Genomic DNA, 20,927 nt, shown 5'->3' with positions numbered 1-20,927 from the left:
TTTGGTGACGGGCTCCGCGGCTGCAGCTGCCGGGGTTGGGAGAAAGCGGACATGCGCGCTGGGGACTCACGCAGCGCCTCCCCCTTCTCTCCCTCTCTCCGCCCCCCCCACCTGCGCGCGCGTCAGGACCCACACACTCACACGTGCCTGCTGCTGGCGCGCGCGCAAGACCGGCTACTAGTCCAGAGATGGGCTGCTGCGCGCTCGCGTCGGAGGCTGAGAGTGCCAGGCACTGACCAAGAATGTGTGTTGGGGTGTGTCCATGGAGGAGGGCGCCCGGAGAGGCCGGCCCTTATTCTCCCCCCGCCCGCCCCAGGCTTGGGACTGTCCCCGAACTTCCCGCGGGTCGTGGCTCATCTTGCCCTGAGCTCCACGGGGAGGCGGCGTCTCCCTCCGGCGCCGCTGGGTGCTCCATCCCCTCGGCGACTTCGCGCTTCCAGCAGAGAAGCTGCGCGCAGCTCCGGGCGGCGGATAGGAAGACTCCCTCGCGGGTTTTTCACGTCTGGAGAGCGCCGGTTCGGAGCGGGTCGCAGTCTCCGCTGTTGCAGGCCGAGCAGGAGCGCCGAAGGACCAAGAGTGGGCGGGGACGAAGGCAGACGAAGCCGGGAAGAGGGAGTCAGAGGCGCCCCCGTGGTCACTCCTTCGCCATCAAGAAGGCTGTCATCCCGTGCCACACATTTACCTGGGAGGAGGTCCCCCTAGAAGTCAGTAGGCGTGGGAAGGGTAGCTTTCTTTGGCAACCCTTTTATCTAGCACCGTATTACCAACACTGACTGGCAGCAGCGGCTATCCAGAGGTTCAGGGGGCCTCCGCAGGAGATTCCGGCGGGAATTGAACCTGGGACGCACAGCAGGCGCTCCTCCTACTGAGCCACTGTGGGCGTAGCCAGGATTTATTTTAGGGAGCAGGCTTTATGTTAAGGGGGAGCAAAACCGAGTTATCTGCGATGCAATTGGTCGGTTAGATAAATATTTTTATATATTTACTTGATTTAGGGGGGCAGCTGCCCCTTGCATTCCCCTGGCTACTCCCATGTGAGCCACAGGGCCCTCCCCCTTCTCTTCAGGCTGGTGTCCCTCCTGTCTCTCGCATCTCCTTCCAAAGAGTGCGGGGGTACCTGCCGCCCCTCCCCTGCTTTATTTTCACAACAACCCCATGGGGTAGGCTTGGGGCTGCAACCGGCTCACAAGCGTCCAGACATCCACTCCTCCATCTCACGCGGGCGGCTTGTGGTTGGTCTCTGCCCCTTTCTGTCGCTAGAAAGAGCCCTGAAAAGAAGTCATCGAAGCTTCCTCGTGGGTCTGATTTGCTTCCTGAGTCCACCAACCTATCTCAGTCGAAACCAAGCGGTGCGAGATATCGGGGCTTCCAGGGGCTTACCTGGGGTTGGAAGGACCTTGCACAGCGCACTTCCTCCACTCTAAAGTCGTAACAGTATGAAAACGGCTTTTGGTTCAGAGCGCCAGGTTGGAGGAATGAGCCTTTGTTGCCTCCTCCTTGGGCAGATCCACCTTACATGTTTAAAGAGTTTTCAGCCAACTTTGAAACACGTGACTTTCCCCCAGGGAATCCTGGGAAGTGCAGTCCTCTTCCTAAGGGTGCTTCAGCTGGGGTGGAGGAACATGTGGGATGGGCTTTAATGGGTAGGAGAGGATATAGTAATTGCAATTCATTCCTCCAGGTGTCCACATGTGTGGGTTGTGAACAGAGTTTCAAAATTCCCTTCCTTGGCAGCAAAATTTAAAGCATAGGAATCAGGCTGTAAAACCTTGTTTTGAATAAGTCCATCTATGAAGTAAGCTGGCTTCTCCATTCTTACCCCACTTAACAAAGAATCAGGCAATAACTTGTGAAGTAAGTTTAAAAATAAGATTTACTTACTTTGGTTTACAGCAAGAATAGCATTAAAAACTGTGCAGGAAAAACACTTATATTTACAGTATAGCCAGCTTCAGCTAGATGCCTTGAAGCTGGAGCAAGCAGAGGAATGTCTGCATCCAGTGCTGATCAAAGGGAGGGAGAGAGAGGAACAGGAACTGCTATATGCTTCTTCCTCTCCGGGAGAGGAGAAATGACATCACATAGAGCCCTCTCTACCAATTGCATTTCTATGGTCTGAGTGCCTATCAGTAAAACTGCTCTGTGGACCTGGCCCCTTCTCATGCTAACTAGCAAGAATGTGTATTTGTTAAGTTTGGCTGCTAATCTCCCAGGGAGCGGGTGCATTTGGAGGAGGGGGCCAACCCAATCCATTCCAAGGGCAAAACTCAGACTGAGGAGGAGGAGGAAGCTGCCAGCCAGGACCACCTCCTGGGCTGATTGTAAGAAGGTGGAAGGGGGCTGGCTGAGGGCATATTGAGGCTGGTGGGTCAGTGCCCCCATTCTCCTTACTGGGCCAGTCTCCGCTGCATCGGCACCCGTGTATGTGGGGGTGTGTGATGCTGTCATGTGGCATCCATAGCATTTTTCCTTTTGCAACAGCAAAAGGGACATTCCACATGTGGAACACATTTATGTTATGAGCACAACAATGGGGCAACCAGGAAATTTTGAGAGCACAAGGTTTTCAGTTGGACAATAAGAGCATTTGGTGTGGATGGGGGGCTCAAAGTCAGTTAAGAGTCATGGCCAATGGCTGTGCTAGACCTGTTATCCCAGGGATGGCCAAAGAGAACCTGAGATGGACCCCAAAATGGTGACTCCTTCCTGCCAGAGAAGAAGGGGTGAGGGTAAATCTACATTGGGACAAAGGGGTAAAAAGGGTGGTCATTGGGGATCTGCTGCCCCAGTGGATCCAGCTGCCTGAGGCAATCACAGTCGCCTCACTTTGCCTCTCGGTTGGGCCGGCCCTGTATCCTCTATGAAAGCCTCAGTTTTCTATTTTTTCACTGCTGTGCTGTATTGCATTGTTTTCAGTGATCCTCCCTTCAGAAACACAAGACCGATTTCCTGCATAGACAGTCAGTCCAGACCCCATCAGCATAATGTGAAGTATGGACTTGTTTATTTTGCCTGCATCGTCTTTCACTTATTTGCATTGACTATTGTCTTGCAATGTCCTTCCCACAGTGGCCAAGTTGGTGCTCTTTGCCATCAGCTTTTGATTCCTGTACCCCCGACTCCATGTCATGTATGTATGAGTTGAATACCACACTCCCTTCTATTAGGAAAACAGTCGGTTTAATTTTTGCTGCTACATTGTACAATTTAAGCAGTTACTGATCCATAAGAGAACCTTGTGGTTTCTCTTAGGAGCAGTTGGTGAGGGGCTTCCTCAAAACCATTTGCAAAATCCAAATATTGAATGGCTACTATTGTCTGTTGTCATGGATGGATCACTCCCCGGTGACATTTGGATTGAATGTTTCAAGGGGACCACTCTCCAGGCTCTGTACCACAGAGACTTATGGCATCTGATGGATTCCTGATTTCTTTGGGGGATTTTCCAGTTGACGTGGCTGGCATTTCTGTTGAGACTATTGTCTCACTATGGAATGGTGAGATGCATAAGACCATTGATTCAATTGCTCCTGAGTGCCATCTCTGTTGCAGTGGAGCATGCAGAGCACATTGGAGTGACCTGTATCTGATGAAACAGGAGGGCCAATGGCTGCAAAATAGGTGGTGTAAGTTGTGGGGTGGGTTTTTTGTTAGGTTGGAGTGGCTATATTAATTACAATTTATCCCTCCAGGTGTGTCTCCCAGGTGTGTGGGTTTAAACAGAGTTTTTAAAATCCCATCCTTGACAGCATGAAATCTTAGGAAAATAAGCCATAAAGCCTCCTTTTATTCTGAGCAATTGCAGATTATGAAATAAGCTAGCTTTCCTTTTTTTTACCTTGCATAACAAAGAATCAGGCAACAACTTATGAAGTAAGTCTTAAAAATAGTGTTTTCTTACTTAATGTTCTTGCATTGGTTCACAGCAAAGGCAGCAATAAAAAATATGCAGGTACAGCATCCTTAATTACAAAAATACAGAGGTTAGTTTCTAAAGTCCGTCTTTGTGCCTGGATCCCAGGAACATGTCCAATCAGCACCAGAATCATGGTGAAAAGAAGACACACAGAGAGAAAACAACAGGAAAAGGGTTTATATCTCCTGTTTCTTCCCATTACTAGAAACAGGGGAAATGACATCACACAGAGCTCTCTCCATCAGTTACATTCCTATGGTGTGAGAATGCCTATCAAGCTGCTCTGGTTGTTTGCCCTTAAACTTACTAACTAGCAAGGGTATGCATTTGTTTAGTTTGACTGCAATGTCCCACATAAATGCCCATCTGAAGCTGACCGAACATGGATGAGAGCACATTATAGCTCATAACTGTGTTGGTGGTGATGAAGAAAGCTTACTTTTTCACCACCATTGTATCTGGCAGAGCTGTTTCAAGTGAAGAATAGGATTTTGCCATCTGATAGGGAAATAATTGCTCTGGCCCCCTACTGAAGCTTGCTATGACAATTTTGCAAAGCACTTTAGAGCACTGGTGTCCAAACTTTCTTCAAAGAGGGCCAGATCTGATGAAGTGAAGGGCCGTGAGGGCTGACCAAAGGGCCAACCAAGGCTGTTGACCTTTTTCTTAGGATTGAAGTTGTTGAGGTTTTTTTAGGATTTTACCCCAGGAAATAAACTGCCACAGGGGCTGAATTAAACTGACTGGCGGGCCGGATTAGGCCCCCAAAACAGACTTTGGACATCCCTGCTTTAGGGAAAAGGTTGTTCAGATTCAGGGAAAAATGGATGCCACAGTTAAAGTAAGTCCTACAGAGATATCCAGAGCATTGCCTGTTCCATCTGTACAGGATCAGTTTCAGTTATTGCAGCCTGAGGATGAAGACTCACTCCTTGTAGGAGTGCAGCCAACCACCTGCCCTCTGTATCCTTGTCCATCTTAATTCACCAGAGCTCACCAAAATGGGGCGGGAAGGTACCTTGAAGGAGCTAGTGGTGCCTCCCCTTCTTAAGAAAACCTCATTGTTATTATTGACAGCTGCACGAATTATAATAGCTAGGAAGTGGAAGGGGCAAGCAGAATGTAAAATGGAAGAATGCTACAAAGAGGTTTGTTTGGGATATAGCGATTAATGATAAATTAACAGGTGCCATTGAGGTAAGAAGGGGGAACATGTAGGAGAAATGATTTTGAAGAAATATGGAGGGTGTTCGTAAAATTTGTACAGTTAAAACGGAAAGGGTTAAACCAGCGCAAGAGGTGTCAAAATTTTGGGAGGTTGGAGAGTTATAATGGAATAGTCTTGGTGGTGGGCTGCACATTTATTAATTTAATAATAATAACAAATAAATAAAAGGGGGGAACACTTCCATCAGGGATAGGTGAGAAGAAGGCAAGAAAGAAAGAAAGAAAGAAAGAAAGAAAGAAAGAAAGAAAGAAAGAAAGAAAGAGTGTATTAGCTGTTAAGACGTGACTAAATTTTCAGAACTCCATGGGCTGAATATCACCCCTTGAGATTAATTCATTCTTACCCTGGGGCAGATTCCCCTCTCTTGCTCTGCTCTGTGCTTCTGTCAGACTGCATATTTTGCATTAAGATGTGACCCTGCATTAAACTAAGCAGAACAATTAGGTATTACTTCTACATTTTTGTGTGTACCTTTACTGAATTCTGTCCTGGCTTTTAAGTATTTTTAAATATTTGTCTTCTGAATGTCGACAAATTTAGAGCTGCATATTGTAAAATTAATTAACATGTATAAATAAACAATTGGGCAGTGCCTTCTTCCCCATCAGAGAGAGAGAGAGAGAGAGAGAGAGAGAACCTCATTAGAGTTCAGAGCATTTGACAATGATCTCCTGGTAGTGAATATCCCCTTTGGGGGCAAGGTGCTCAAGAGTGTGGGGTGACCCACCTGCAGTTAAGCTCGGAGGAAGCTAATTATCTGGACTCATTTCAGTTTCATTTTGAAATTGCCTTGGTCTTCCTGGCTGATGATCTGTGTCAGTAGTGTGTGTTTGTGTCAGTAGTGTGTGTTTATGTCTACTTGTTCTCCTTGACCTCTCAGCAGCTTTTGATGTCATTTACCACAATATCCTTCTAGAGTGGCTCCAGGAGGTGGGGGGGGGTTGGGGCAGTGGTTATATTTCTATTTGGGGGGGTGTTTCCAGAAAGTAGTGACTAGGGGGCTATTGCTTGGCACCATGGGAGCTGTCCTGTTGTGTCCAACAGGATTCCATTTTGTCCCTCATGCTAGTTAAACATCTATTGTCATCAGGAAATTTGGAATGAGGCACCACAGATGACCCCCAGCACCTGAGTGAGGAGAGGTGGCTCAGGTGATAGACCTGTGCTTAGAAGCAGTGATGGCCTGGATATGGGCCAATAAACTGAAGCTGAAGCCTGATAGGACGAAGATGTTATGCTTCCTGAGTTCTTGGGTCCAAGAGATGGGGAGATGCCTGTTCTGAGTGGGATTGTACTCCCCCTAGAAGAAGCAGGTCTGTTGTTTGAGTTACTCCTGGAACCAACATTTTAAGTGGAGAACTCAAGTAGCGCCTTTTGAATGAAAGTGACTGGGTCACTGTGCTCTATGATCTGGTAACTTTCAGATTGGATTATGGCAATACACTCAACTCGGAACAGCCCTTGAACAACTTAGAAATGCCAGCTGGTCTAACAATGCAGGAGCCAGGCTGGGGTTCCTTTTGATTTGGGGGCCAATTCAAATTGCTCACATTAGTGTTTAAAGTCCTGAGTACCTAAAACCACAAATATAGATCAGCTCCTTTTCTATAGAGCACATCAGGTGTAAAAATCAGCAGAGAGGGCCTTATGGTAATTCCATCTCCCTTGGTGGGTTTTTTTTTTTTGGAGGGGGGACACTCAGAAGAGGGCATTTGCTATGGAATTACCTCCTCACAGATGTACACCTTACACTTCCATTGTATAGTTTTTGTCATTTGCTGAAGACACACTTCTCTGCCCTTTGACATTTGAGAGAGATATTTTAGAAATCAACGTATTCTTCTGATTATGAATTGTTTCAACATTTTAATATTGCATTTTTACATTATTGTAACCCACCCTTCCTTAAGATATAGGACAGGTAAGAGATCATCATCATCCCCTATCTAAATGTTTGCTGAATACGCTTAACAAGAATTGTGAAATGTTGGTGAGGTGGGCTTCCCCGTAACCGAAGCTGAGCTGATTCTTCCTCAGAAAGAGATGGAAACATCCACAAGAGTATATTGTGGAGCTCTGTAGCTATAAAACCTGATCAATAAATAATAAATCACACACACATGTAGGAAAGCAGGCACCATCATGAGCACACACAGAACATCTGCAAAGACCCTTAAGAGGTTCTTGCAGTCGATGTTATTTTAAAAGTGGATTTTTCATACAATTTGCATTTCAAGTAAGTTTCTCTACAGGTTAGTTTTCCACAAACAATTGCTTCCACTGAAAAAACAAATTGTGCTCCCCTCCCCCGAACTAACTCCTTCACTCTCCAACTGTTGTGTATGTGTTTGTTTGTACACAAAGCCTCCTGTGGGTGGGGGTAGTAGGTCCATCCCCTCCAGGCAAGAGGCTGGTGGTAATGGACAGCTTCAGCCACTGACTTCCCCTGGCCAAGCTGGCGAAAGGATACAGCTGCTGGAATTGTGCCCTTCTGTGTCTCTTGTCCTGGCCCCATGGTGCCCAGGCCATGGTACCTGTTCTTGGAGATACCCATTTGTTCTCTCACCCTCCATGTTAAGGAGGCAAGGAGCTGTGATCCATGCTGAGGAAAATTGTTCAAGGCTAAAGCTCATTAGTAGTATTCTTGACTGCTGCCCAATGGTGAGGCTCATTTGGGGATGAAATGGTGCCTTCATAATATTTTAGTCTTGATGTTGTCTCTTATGGGACTGATGCAAGAGCGCAAACTTCTCACTTGGTTGCTTGGACCAATTTCTATTTTGGTAGTGAAATACAATGCATTTAATAGAATGTCCTTACCTTGTTTGAGGGTCTCTTTGATCATCAGCTTTGAGAAGAACCTGATTAAGCTTGAATGCAGAAGCTTTGAGTTTCTCTGCTGCCAAACCCAAGTGGGAATGACCAGCCAGAGCCTGCAGTTCCTCCACTTGAAACTGATCAATGCTGCTATGTGAATTCCTATTGATGGCAGGCTTAAAAGAACAGCAAGGAAACAAAACATCCAGGTTATTATTCATTATTATTACAACCACAGCACAGGGGAGACAGAATCTCTCTCTCTCTCTCTCTCTCTCTCTCTCTCTCTCTCTCTCTCTGTGTGTGTGTGTGTGTGTGTGTGAAGGAGGGTCAAACAGTGCAAAGACAAAGGGGTAGTGGAGGGCAAGGCAAGTCAGTTCAATGGAAGTGAAGCCTGGGTATTGTGCAACCCTCTGAAATCAGCGGGCCTTTCCAGCCTCTGGGTTTTGCAAGGGCTATTTATTCACAGCTGATAAAAGGCTTCTTTGCTGTGCCTGGGATAGCGACAGCTTGCTGTGGTCAGTAGATAGAGGTTGTTTCCCTTTGCATAGAAGGATATGTCAAAGGTGAAGCTTGAAGACTCCAAAAGCCAACGGATGCCAGAAGGAGATTAGCACTGCTGACACTTTCCCCCATTGAGGAGGAGGAGGGGAAATGGTCAGGGGCAGAAATGGGAGCTTTATGAGGCTGGAACAAATGGGGGGGGGAGGGTATCCACATTTGACACATGTAGCAATGAGTGCAGACAACTGGCCAGTGACCAACAAGGTTGAGCTCATTCTTTCTCCTAACCGTGCAAGCCTTAGAGCAGTGAAGGGAAACACCCAGCAAAATGAGGTCCGGCAGAGATATTAATTTGGTCCATTAGGCCATTTCCCCCAAGTCATGCATACACATGAAATCATTTATGATATATTGTGTGAAGCAAGTAAAGACAAGGTCCTCAGTGGGTCCCTGACAAGTGGGGCTTGTCCTCAGCACCTTTTATACTTGGTACCAAAAGCAAGCCCCACTAGGGTTAGGTTTCAGTCTTAACGGGTGCTGCCAAGGGGAGCTGACTCCTGCCAAAAGCAGAGCTTAAAGTCCACAGCGCCAACCATCTGACCAGCAGTGCCCTTCATGCCCCACTTGAATCAGCTGTGACCTTCCCTTGCAGTGGGACTTGAACACCAGCCATGCTGAAAAGTGTGGGATTTCCAGACAAAATCACAAATGCATGATTGCCAGACAGGCAGATGAGGGGCTGACGCTCAGAGTTCCTGAATCAATATAGAAGGGACTGTATGAGGTCACTTCCTTAGTGCTTTGGTGGGAATTTCTAACAAAGGAGATAATCTTATGTACTTCCTCCCTGTCTGAGCTCTTTCTCTCTTCTTTCAAACCAGCAATGGGAGCAGACACACATGCCTGGGCTCTGCTCAGAGCCCAGACTCCATTTTGGAAACCCCTTTTGTATTTTATAACTAAGCAGTAATTTTACCTGCATACTACTACTCTGATGTATTTGCTGCCTGCACTTAAATGTAAGTAAACCCTTTTGTTTATCATACTAAAATGTGTGGTTCATTCTTAGCAATGGGGGACAAAGAAGGGAAGGTCAGCAGACCACAAACAATAATAAAATTTTTAGGAATTGCCTAAATACTAGCTTCCAGTAAGCTGCAAAAGCACATATGTGTTTTATGCTGCTAAAAAGGTTTCACAGCCTTTTTACTCTCATGTTTCTCCCACACATTTGGGTTTAAAGGGTCTAATTCTGTTACCAGGCATTGTAAGCCTGAAGATAAGCCACCTTCTTCAGTACCATGGAACTATTTAGTAGCATGACACTGGTGGTGTCTTAAAGCTTAGGAGGCAGAGGGTGTGACTGCTTTCATGGCAAAAGGTGCACTTAATCAAGTTATTTAAAAAGCAGAAATGCAGGCACAGAAAATGCTAGCTAGCTAAATGTAAGGTATGGCTGATATTTGTTAGTTACTATAGGCTGAATCCTCTGCTCTGTGTCTACAAGCAGAAGGGCTCCAATGCAAGAGGGATCCAGCGCAACAGTTGTGCTAATAGAACTCGTGGCACAAGGGCTAAATCTGTTGTGCAACAAACATTAATAGCAACCTGCTTCTGCATTCTGTTGTGCAACAATGTTCCACTGGCACAAAACTTTTCACCAGAGGAGTGAGGAGGAGGAGAAGCAACTTTAACTTAGCCCTACATTGGATTCCTCCAGACAAAAGGGGGCCCAGTGACCTAGCAATTGGGAGACAAGTACAGTAACCTCGGGTTACAAACACTTCGGGTTACAGACTCCGCTAACCCAGAAGTAGTACCTCGGGTTAAGAACTTTGTTTCAGGATGAGAACAGAAATTGGGTGCTGGCGGTGCGGCAGCAGCAGCCGCAGGCCCCATTACCTAAAGTGGTACCTCTGGTTAAGAACCGTTTCAGGTTAAGAACGGACTCCGGAATGAATTAGGTTCATAACCAGAGGTACCACTGTACTAGGATCCAGCTGCTGAGTCTGTTTTTAAAATATCACTAGAAGCAACCAGGATGAATGATTGAGTGACATGACCATGTCTCCCTTCTTGAAGTGCATCATGTGAACCACATATTGAGGTTTCCAAGCAACAGGAGGTAAGCTCCTTTCTGATCAAAATCACATGGACGACCAGAGTACAATCCTCACAGGAGACAAAGAGCAAGCGATGTGGCTGTCTCAGCGGAGCTGATGAGTAGCAGCTGGGTGGCCAAGGGACTCCTTTATGCACCGCATCTCACCTGTCTCTCTCAGTGAGCAGAGGTCACCTGGACCTGGCAGAATGCTGCTGCTCCCCCACGCCTTCCACACAAGACGAGAAGCCAGAAGACCACCACTCCAGCCAGTACAGCGGTAGGAGTGGTGGTCTTCTGGCTCCTCGTCTTCTTAGTTTCCTGGTTGCCGGAAGCCCAGCGCCCGCCCAGCCTTTACCAGACAAAAGATTCTGTTTAGGGAAGCTTTTAATGTTTGATGCATTACTGTATTTTAATATTTTGTTGGAAGCCGCCCAGAGTTGCTGGAGAAGCCCAGCCAGATGGGCGGGGTATAAATTATTATTATTATTATTATTATTATTATTATTATTATTATTATTATTATTCTGGCACGTGCAAATATAAAGCACCTGATTTGCAACTGTTGAAGCTGGGAAGTGAGGAATCGCAGCATGGAGTCCTTCTACCCTCAGTTTTCTCCGTAAGCGGCAACAGCAGCAGCAGCAGCACGTGGCAGTAAACGGAGCCCGGTTTTCAAGGGACAGGCTGATCTGCTGCTTGTGACGTCATGAATAATGTCTCTCTGTTAGCGACGGACAGACACATACAAACCAGACCATTCAGACTGGAAGACACAAATACTTTTCCTGACAGCTTTCTTCATGGGGAATCGTCATAAGATTAACATTCTATGGCTTTTGAAATTTGTTTGTGGGTGGGGGGTTATTGTTTTATTATGTATTTTGTATCTTTCTGTTGTGAACCGCCCTGGGACCTTAGGGTCAAGGGCGGTATGCAAATTTTCTGAATAACAATAATAAGCTGCTGTAATTAATTTCCTTTCGTTGACCCTTTGGCATAGTATTGCTGGCTAACAACAAGGGGTAAATGTTTATATATATATTTGCTACACACTGTTGACACTTAATATAAATATTAAAAAAAAAATTTTTTTTCTTTCCAGTAGCACCTTAAAGACCAACTAAGTTAGTTCTTGGTATGAGCTTTCGTGTGCATGCACACGAAAGCTCATACCAAGAACTAACTTAGTTGGTCTTTAAGGTGCTACTGGAAAGAAAAAAAATTTTTTTTTTTGTTTTGACTATGGCAGACCAACACGGCTACCTATCTGTAACTATAAATATAAACAACAACAAGGAGAAATAGCCCCGGAACCTATTTTCCCTTGCTGGCTGAAAAACTGCAAGCAAGGCTCGTTCTGTCCCCCGCCTTTGGCGTGGAAATACCAGCCGTGCCTGAGGTCCTGATGCCTCCACAGGCAGCCCAGGAACGAGCCCGCGGCGATGCGGACGCTCACTGAACTCTTCCCGGGCCTTCCTGTCCTTGAGGTCCCTCTGACTGGCAGAAGACAATGTCGCCCGCAGGTCGGTCTTCTTGGCCAGTGGCGGAGAGTTACGATCAGCCTGCCTTCTCCCCGCGAACTCCTTGCATGATGGAGTGGCAAAACGGGTCAAGTTTGAGCAAATCCTGCCCTCAGAAGGTCCAGAGCTGGGGAATCTAGTAGATTACGCAAGCGGGGGGAGGAGAGGAGAATGGATCCCTTTTGCAGGAACTTTTGGATTGCTCTTCTCAAGCAAGAATGTCCTGCGTGTAACGATACCGAAGCAAAGGGCTGGATCACTTTCCAGCCTAACCCGAGCTCATAGCTGTCAACATTTCCCCTTTTTTAAGGGAAATTCCCTTATTCCGAATAGGATTCCTCGCAAGAAAAGGGAAAAGTTGACAGCTATGCCCGAGCTCCATTAGAACAAAGAAAGCCGAGCGTGAGAGAGACAGACAGACAAGAGAAATTAATGGGCTTAAAAACCCAAAGGGACGGAGAAGCTTGAGAAAGAAAGAGGCTGCCCCATTTGGAGTCAAGAGAAGCTCGGCTCTGTGCCGGATCAAGGCCATGATGTGCAGAAAGCGGCTTCTTCAGAAAACTTCACCCGGGGTTTTCTCAACGGCAGCAGCTATTACTCGGCAATATTTGCCTCCAGATCTTCTATGGGCCTTTTTTCTTTAGAGAACGGTGCCAGTCCTCCTATAACTTATTTTAAAAAATCTGGTGCTTACGTCGCTGCTATCAGCAGCCAGATTGGCAATAGCCCATACTGAAAATAATCAAGAGTTCCTATGCGGAAGAATGTAGAAGAAATTGCGCGCCCAAGGCTGACACTCTTGTCACGTTTGGCTTGTATGGAACATAGCTTTATTTGACGGCCTGGTCAGACACAGACTCGGTGTGTGGGGCGAATCCAAATCGGACAGTTTTGAAGCGGGCTGGTCTCCATTTTTTGAATACAGGAATAAATAGGGAGAGTCTTATATAAGTCCTCCCGTAACTTACTCCTCCTTCTGGTTGGGCTATAAAGACTCATCTGAGAATCTTGGCCATATGTTAACTGCATCTCTGTATTTTTTTTTTTAATACTGAATATGCTCCGTGTGTGATTTTGTTGTCGTTTGTATGTTATGAGTTTGTACATACAGTATGTTTATGATAAATCAATAAAGCTTATTTTCAGAAAGAGAGAAGGCTTTATGTTGCTTCCTCTGTGTGGGCAGCTATACAGAACGCGGAAGGGCAAAATCCTGCTGAGCCCGGTAGACTCTGGCGGGGGCGTCAGCTATCTCCCCCACGCCCAGCTTCCAAACCGTCCTTCTTCAAAGCTTGCAAGAATCGAGGGCGGCTCTTCCGGCGCTGCTCTCAGTGTGCCAGCCTCCACAGAGCAGAATTGTGAATAAGAAGAAGGGAGTCAGCAGCAGAGCTAACAGCCAAACCCCGAGGTCTGGGGCTGACGGAGACTGAACCCCATTATCCAAGGGGGGGGGTGGTGGAAGGAGAACTCCAGCAGATCAGCCGAAGGAGGAAAATGAGGATTCGTAAATAAGTGTATAACTCGCTGTTTAGAACTGGGCTGCAATGTCAACTGACAGGATAATCGTTTTATTTTTTAAAAAGAGAAAATATACCGCAATCCTTGGTATGTCTATCCAAAAGTAGGTTGCCCCGAGTTTTTAGGCATGCAAATAAAGGCAGCAGCAGCAGCAACTAAAAAGCAGGTTATTATTTTCTAAAATGGTGTTCCTCTTAAAGACCTGGACTCCGTCTTCACGGCGGGGTGGCCCCCTTCCCCAGCCCCACCGAGCAGGGCCTGCGAGATGGTTCTCTTCAGAGACCCGCAGTGACCAACTCGGGCCCGGCTCTCAAACAAAGCCAGTGCCGCGTCTTCGCAGAAGAACTCTTGCCTTCCGGGCGCAAATGTATGGGAATGTAATCGTTCCCTTGGCTGATCAATTTACCTAAAGCCACACGACCCATTCGACCAGGGGTGCCTTGACCCGAGGGGCTGCGCAGGCATTTCGGAACGCCCCGCTTCCTCCACCGGCGTTTGCAGGGATTTTAAAGGGATCGATCAGCAGGGCGTGTTTTCACGCTCCTCCTAATTTGTAGGCACGCGCCCCTTTCATTTGGCAAAGCTGTTCCTTTTTGCTATTTCATGCTTCGGCTGCTCCGTTTTACAGATCCTTGCCTTGGTCCGGAAGCCCCTTTAGCCGCCCGACCAGCCCTCTGCCCTGCCACTCTCCACCCTGGTGCGAGTTCATTTTGAAAAATAAGAATTGGCTGCCCCTCGTTCCGCCTATCTCTGCGAGGCCACCCCTTTGCCCCTCAACCTGCCCCCTGCCCCCCCGTTCTTCCTGTGGCCCCTCTTGAGACGCAGACGGCCCCTCGACCCGTCGTTGAGGACCCCACAGTGGGAATGCTTAGAAAGAAAGGGGAGGGTTTGACTAAAAGTGGGGGGAACGGACGGTGTCTTTGAAGGGTCTCCAAATATGAACGCTATGAGGGCATCTGATTACATCCGCCCTACTGAATCGGGGGGCGTTCATCTCCCCGCCCCCGCTGCCAACGGTGCCCCTCTGCAGTCCACAAGAGACACGCATGTCCATTCCTGCGCATGAGAAGAAATGGAGCCAAGGCGGACAACTTCACCAATGGCTACGCCGTCGGCGGGGGACCTTTACGTCGGGCAGGAAGAAGCTCGACCGCTGCTGCTGTTGACCTCAACGAAGGCACTGGACCTCATTCCAAACGACTTTCGATGTTATCCGATGTGGACTTCAGCGCACAAGGATGGTGGGCTTCCCCACCGCGGGGACCGATGGCAAAATGGCCTAATTTGGTTCTAGTTCATGGAAGGCTTCTCGTCGCTTTGTTTGCAGGACCCTCACAGGACTATACTGGAGAGGCTTTCATTCAAAAGGACCACCTTGTACCTGAAAAGCGCGTAAGGTGACCACCTTCAGAACATCCCCCCACCCCTGACTGACCAGCTGCTACCAGCGGACAAAGGGCAGGTCCGTGTCAGTTCCAGCAACTGAAGCCCTTACCTATCCATTCGGTCAACCTCTAAAGAGGCATATTTTACAGCTTTCCACCAGCTTTTCTGGAACCGCCACCATGCCACAAGAAAAAGCGTGTTTTTATTTTTTAAAAACTTGGCAACTTCCTCAGGGGTATTTCCAATAAGGTCCAAGGAATTGCAGCCCACCAAAATTAGCGCTTCGCATTACAGCTTCTGTTGGTAGCAACGATTCCAAAATCCGTAGGTGGGCAAGATCTTCGCTGGTGCCAACCAGACAAGGAAGCGAGCTGCCCTATTCTCCAGAACTTGAAAGCTGGCCCAGTATTTTATTGGTCCCAATAAAAAGCGCTGCTCAGCTGTCTATTTTTTATTCCCCCACCCATTCACGGACCAACTCGGTCTCCTTCCCCCACCCCTTTCATACTAGCAATAAAGTTATTCAAAGACTAGGCATCAAACTCTATACTATCTGTCTTTATGTATTACGGCAATCACCTTTCTTTTCTTTTCTTTTACTGGAACCTGGGATCTCTAGTCTGTCATCACCGCCTCCAATTTTCAAAGAGGCTGGAGTACAAATAGCACCGAAACAGCAGGTGCCTAGATGTGGGGGTGATTCACGCGGTCTCCCCCATACACCCAGAGTTAGGGGGCCGCCATCTAATCCAGCAGGGGCCGGATAGGGTTAAGTTAGTGCTAGGGACGAGGAACAGAGCTGGCCGCCTCCGCAGCCTTCTCGTCCTGCTCCAGGCGCCCCCTCCCCAGGTATGGCCCTCTTCCCCTCCTCATTTCCCCTCCTCATTCCGCGCCTAGCCCCCCAACCACCGCAAAGGGCCGAGTGCAGCATTTGATAATGAGGGAACTTATGGAAGCTTGCAAAACACTGTAAATAATTTAGCATTGTATTTCAGGGGGAAATCGCTATCTTAAATCACCCCCATATAAATTGCAGACTTATAGGAGGGGCTGGTGAGCCCACGTTTTTAAAGCAGCCATATTCAAAGAGACATAGATGTCTGGATTAATTATTCATCGGCTGGTGCCTTCCTTCGTTTCTAACTTATTATTAATTAGGCGCCTCCAGTCTTTGCGCAGAAAGCTCCGCCGAGTCGGTTGCAGCTTTAAATATGAATTAAAAGCAAATCCAAGTGACTGTAATGCGAAAATTATTCCGTGTCTTCCTTGGCAGAGATGAAGAGGCCCACGGATCAATACTGTGGAACTCAGCTCCGAAAGGACAGCGGGGTTATTGATAGCTTATCTCCATGACGTTAATGATTGGAAAAGGGAAACAAAAACCCCAACCAACTTAGGAACTTTTTATCTGCCGTCGAAGTCCCGGCCATCAAGCATGAATTAAGTGGGCTGGGGAGAGTCGTCGGGGTATTATTTATGACCAGACCGGATAAACTCTTCTGCCCCATGCCTCTGAACTTCTGGGGGCCTCGGCTCCACTAATGGGGCGGGGAGGAAGGAGGAATGCAAAGACCCCTAAGCAACAGGTTGCAAGGCAGGCAGGCAGGCAGGCAAGGAGCGAGGGAGGAGAGCCCAGGCGCGCCGCCGTCGAACCGGAGAAAACGACGGAAAGACGGAGGGAAAGAGTCGGGTCCCCAGGCCGGCTGTTGGCGCGATCCAAAAGGAAGGGAGCGGAGGAAAAGCGGGACCAGCCTGAGTAGGGAGAGGAAGGTTCGCTTCTAGGAGTGAGAAAGATCGAATGAGCTCGTCCCGTCAACGCAAATTGTATCAAACAGGAACTGCGCATTTATCAGCAGCTACAACTGTTTTTCGTTGTTCCAGAGAACCACAAAGGGCGAGCTTCTAGCAGAAGGTTTTTTAAGGAGTTGAGACTTCCGGTTCGAAAGCGCTGGCCTTCCCCATCCAAACTGGGCTGGGAACCGGGCAGAAATCACCGCGAATCTGCTTACAAAAAAACAAAACAAGCTCCCTTCCATAAAATGACAGATTATATTTTTCACCCAATCATCTTTATCGTTATTAATTCTATGCCCTTTGGCATCTTCCTTGCTGCCTTTCACACTTCCAGTACTCAATTTAATTTAATTTAATAGTTTAAAACACAGAGACTGCCCAATATTTATGAGTAGCTCACAAAAGTTGAAAGGCCAGATCCGAAACATCGGGGGTTTTGCGATGGCAACCCTGGAGACATCGAAGTCTCTGGATGTAAACCGATTTAGCTCTGTAGAACTTAGGGATCAGATTCAGAATTCCTAATACTATCAGCCGAGCGCGAAAGAAGAGTTGACCAAGTCAGAACGGGGTAAATGGAAGGCAAGGGTTTCAAACTGCTTAGAGGCCATGTGCACACACCCCTTTTCTCTGACAAGTTTAAGGAATACCTCCGATGCAGACAAAAAGAGCCGTAGGCCACTTGTTCCGTTGATTGCTGCCCAACGGGAGGGCCGGGGCATCGCTCCTCTGAGTTAGGGATTGTGTCACGCAAACACCGTGACCACAGTCTCCTTTCCCCGCTACCCCCCGGCTCGCTAGGAGGCCCGCAAACCCCCACCTCTCCAGTCCCCCAGGAATGTGGGTGGCTGTGAAGCTGCCCGGGTCCCCTGTTCCCTTTCGTTCCTCCCTCAGGCACAAGAAAATATAGATCTTGTAATAAACCAGCAAATGGACACGATTGTGCTTACAAATCTCTGGCTAGATTTCTCTTTATCCTCAGTTTTGTATCTTTTAAAATATTTATGGCAATATAATTGCTCTACATAGATCTGTCTTCTGAAAATCAATTTTCTCTCTTTCTTTCCTGTAGGAAAAGTGAAAGCCTTTTGAGGTGCGGGGTGCATAACATCGTTCGCTTGCTTATAGTGACTGGGGTCGGGGTGGCGGCCTCAGAAATATTGCCTGGTGCGGGCTATGGAGACTGGCTGGTCGCAGTTCGGGATTCCCTTCGCCTGTCCTGCAGGGAGAGGAACAGCATTCGTTTCAAAACAGCCTCGGAAGTCCACATTTATTTTATTTATTGCTTACTCGAATGATAATGAAAAAAGGGGGTCCTCTCAGCGCACTTTTGGAGGTGTCTAGCCGGTTTTTTACTTTCTTTTGGAAGAGGCTCCATTTTGGGGCAAAACTATCATTCCCTTAGAGGGGAATTTTGATGTCTGTCTAAACCAGGTAATTTGTGTTTGAGTGTAAAGCTAGTTGTTATACATCTGGGAAGGTTTGGTGACATTTCCTAGTTTTCGGGAGGTCCGAGGTTATTTGCGTTCCCGGGAGCATCAAGGGAGCTCCACCCCTGAGCTGGCAAGTCGTAGCCCCCTCCTCTCAACCTCTGAAGAAAGACGGGGAGGAGCACTAGGACGGTGCCGTTTTATTAAAGCGAGTTAAGCGGAACCGACGAATCCGCTTAAAATTATTCATCAAACCTTCAAGCCTCCTCTAACCGTCCAACTATGCTCTTTTGCACGGGACACGCCAGAACAACCTTTTCCCCGATGTGGTTAAAACTAGAGCAAGAAAAATGGCTGTAATTTGCTGGCCCTGATACGGAGATTTAAGAACAGAGAGGAATTGAAAACTCACTCGGGTGCATTGAGTTTAATTGTCGTGACATTTTAATCGCCAGAGATTGCGTCTCGTGCAAAGTTCCCTTTCCAACATTACACCGCCCTTCGTTGCGGTAAGAACGGTTGGACTGGATTTGCAATGCTAATTAACGATGCAAACCTTTACAAGATCTGCCACCTCGAAACAATTAGTTTCCTAACCCTTCATGTTTTAAAATCTGCTGTAGAAGACAGCGCTATTTCGACAACAACAACAACTAAGCAAAGGAAACTTCACATAATTCCGCCAAACCACAACTTGGAATTGGATTTATTTGGTGTCTGTCTTGCTGTGAAGCCGACAGAGCGCACGAATTTGTTTCTATTAATTCGAAAACAAAAATTTGAATGTAGCTCCTTCAACGTCACGTTGTGCCTCAAAAGCAGAGGGGAGGGAGGGCGCTTTTATATCAGGTGGTGGGTTGAGGCTGGAGGAGGGGGCTGTGCTGCCGCTTATAAACAAAGCCCCCAAACACTCCCCTCTCCTGCGTTTTCTTTTCTTTTCTTATAATGATAGGAAACCTGTCACGGTTAGTGGTGGAAATCAGCTTTTTTGAGACATTCGCCTCTCCCGAAGAGATCCGTGGACGGCGAGCTGATTCGCTCCCGCGTCCATTTGAAGTGCATTCACAAGACCGCGAAGTGCCAGTGCGGCGTTTGGGCCTCAGCTCCTCCGTTCTTTCCAGGGGTAAAGAAGCGGAGTCGGCGGCCTGCCTGCGGGTAGGCAAGAGCTGGAGGCCATCGCCGGGGAGAAGGAGTCACAGGTGGCCCGCGTGGCCCTTTGCTGAAGCCGATGTGGCCCGCAGGAAGACGCGACGGACCGAGAAGTCCCCGCCTGCCCGGAGCTGGGCCCCTCACGCAGGACTGGGCCCGTTGCCTCCGCTGCCTTCTCTTCCTCCGGGCGTGCCGAGCAGAGGCCGCTGCGGCTCCACAACTGGCCGCATCCTCCTGCGGCCTCGCTGGAGCAGGGCAGAGGGCTGGCCGGCCTCGACTGGAAGGTGAAGCTCGGGCAGAGCAGAAGTGGCTGCTCTGGGGCGGGCGAGCTGGACCTCCCCTTCGTGGCTAGTCTTCGAGGCGCTTCCACCTGCTTCTGTACTTCCCCCTCGATCCTCGAAGGTCCCTGCTGCCTTTTATAGTCCACTTCTCTTCTATTCTGAGCCCATCGGCTCGCGCCTGTGAAGGTCGGTGGTCCACACGCCTATGTCGGACTGTTTTGCGGCTGGGCATCTTCTGTTAAAAGCGCAGCAAAGAGTGGGACGGGGCGCTTTTTTTGCAAAGGGTAGGCGAGGCGCACGCGACAAATACAGGGAGGCGGTGTGAGAGAAAGGCGAAAGCTGAGGCCCATCCCAGGCTCGGGAAAAGCTCGCCCCCTCTGTCCCTGCGGGCAGCTTCCAGGAGCGCATCGCGAGCGGCAGACCCGGAAGACTTTGCCTGCCCGGAGGCCGAGGAAGGCGGCGAGGAGAGCGGCAAAGCCAGCGCAGGAGAGGGCCAGGACCCCCTGCTCTCTCCCGCCGGTTCCCCGCAAGTAATTTCTGCAACGGCTCTGCAAAATGCTCGGCCGGCTTTAGGGCGTAGGAGAAGCGGAAGAGGGGGGCATCTCCGTAGATCTGCGACCCCCGCTTTGCTGAAAACGCCGCCCCGACTGGAGCCATGACTGGGGTGGCAATTCTGAGCCTCGCCTCAAGCCCTTGACTCCCAAGCGACCGGGCCCGGCTGCCTGAGCATTCCTTGCCCGCAGGTCGGCTGCCGGGAAGCAGCATGGGAGACAGGCGCAAGAAGCAGCGAGAAACGCGCCCCTCCAGCCGAGCGCAGCGCGCTATTGTCTGGCAGGGGTGGATTTCCAAGGGGACGCCGGCCGTCTTTGCTTCCTAGCCCAAGGGCTCCAGAGCCGCTCTCCACTCCAGGCCGAGCCCGAGCAGACTCCTTAAGCAGCTCAGCAGGGCGCTGGAGAGTTGGGGGGCGGGCACGGCAGGGGGGTGTCTCGCACCCGAGGCAGGACGCCCTCGAAGAGCCCCCCCGCGCTCTCCCTGCCGGACCTCAGGGGAAGTCAGAAAAAAGCGCCTCAGATTTTATACCCCGAATTGCAGTTGCGGGGGGGGGGGGGGAGAGAAAGTGAGCGGAAGCCCTGCTGAGCTCCGAAGCACAGCCAAGGACTGCGGAGGTCGCCCCCTGGCCATCAGCGCCATCTCCTGCAAAGGGAGCTAACCCAACCCGTCGCAACCTTGTTTTGGGCGCATCTGAACTGCCCCCCCCCAACTGTCAGCAGCATTTCTGA

At 48.8% G+C, this 20,927-nt stretch overlaps 1 long non-coding RNA gene across 1 annotated transcript; it reads right to left on the bottom strand.

Annotated features, from left to right (window-relative positions):
* Nucleotides 1-3,761: 3,761 nt before the first annotated feature.
* On the bottom strand, nucleotides 3,762-11,424 carry LOC310749772. Its single transcript, XR_014541767.1, has 2 exons — nucleotides 11,118-11,424; nucleotides 3,762-8,123 (listed from the first exon to the last, which is right to left on the bottom strand). It is a non-coding gene; the product is annotated as an uncharacterized lncRNA (long non-coding RNA).
* Nucleotides 11,425-20,927: the final 9,503 nt, after the last annotated feature.

Source organism: Podarcis filfolensis (assembly GCF_964270895.1).
Source record: "Podarcis filfolensis genome assembly, chromosome: 14".
Lineage (NCBI taxonomy): Eukaryota > Metazoa > Chordata > Lepidosauria > Squamata > Lacertidae > Podarcis > Podarcis filfolensis.
The sequence above is the reverse complement of the archived record's forward strand: the minus strand, read 5'-3'. Positions and strand labels throughout refer to the sequence as shown.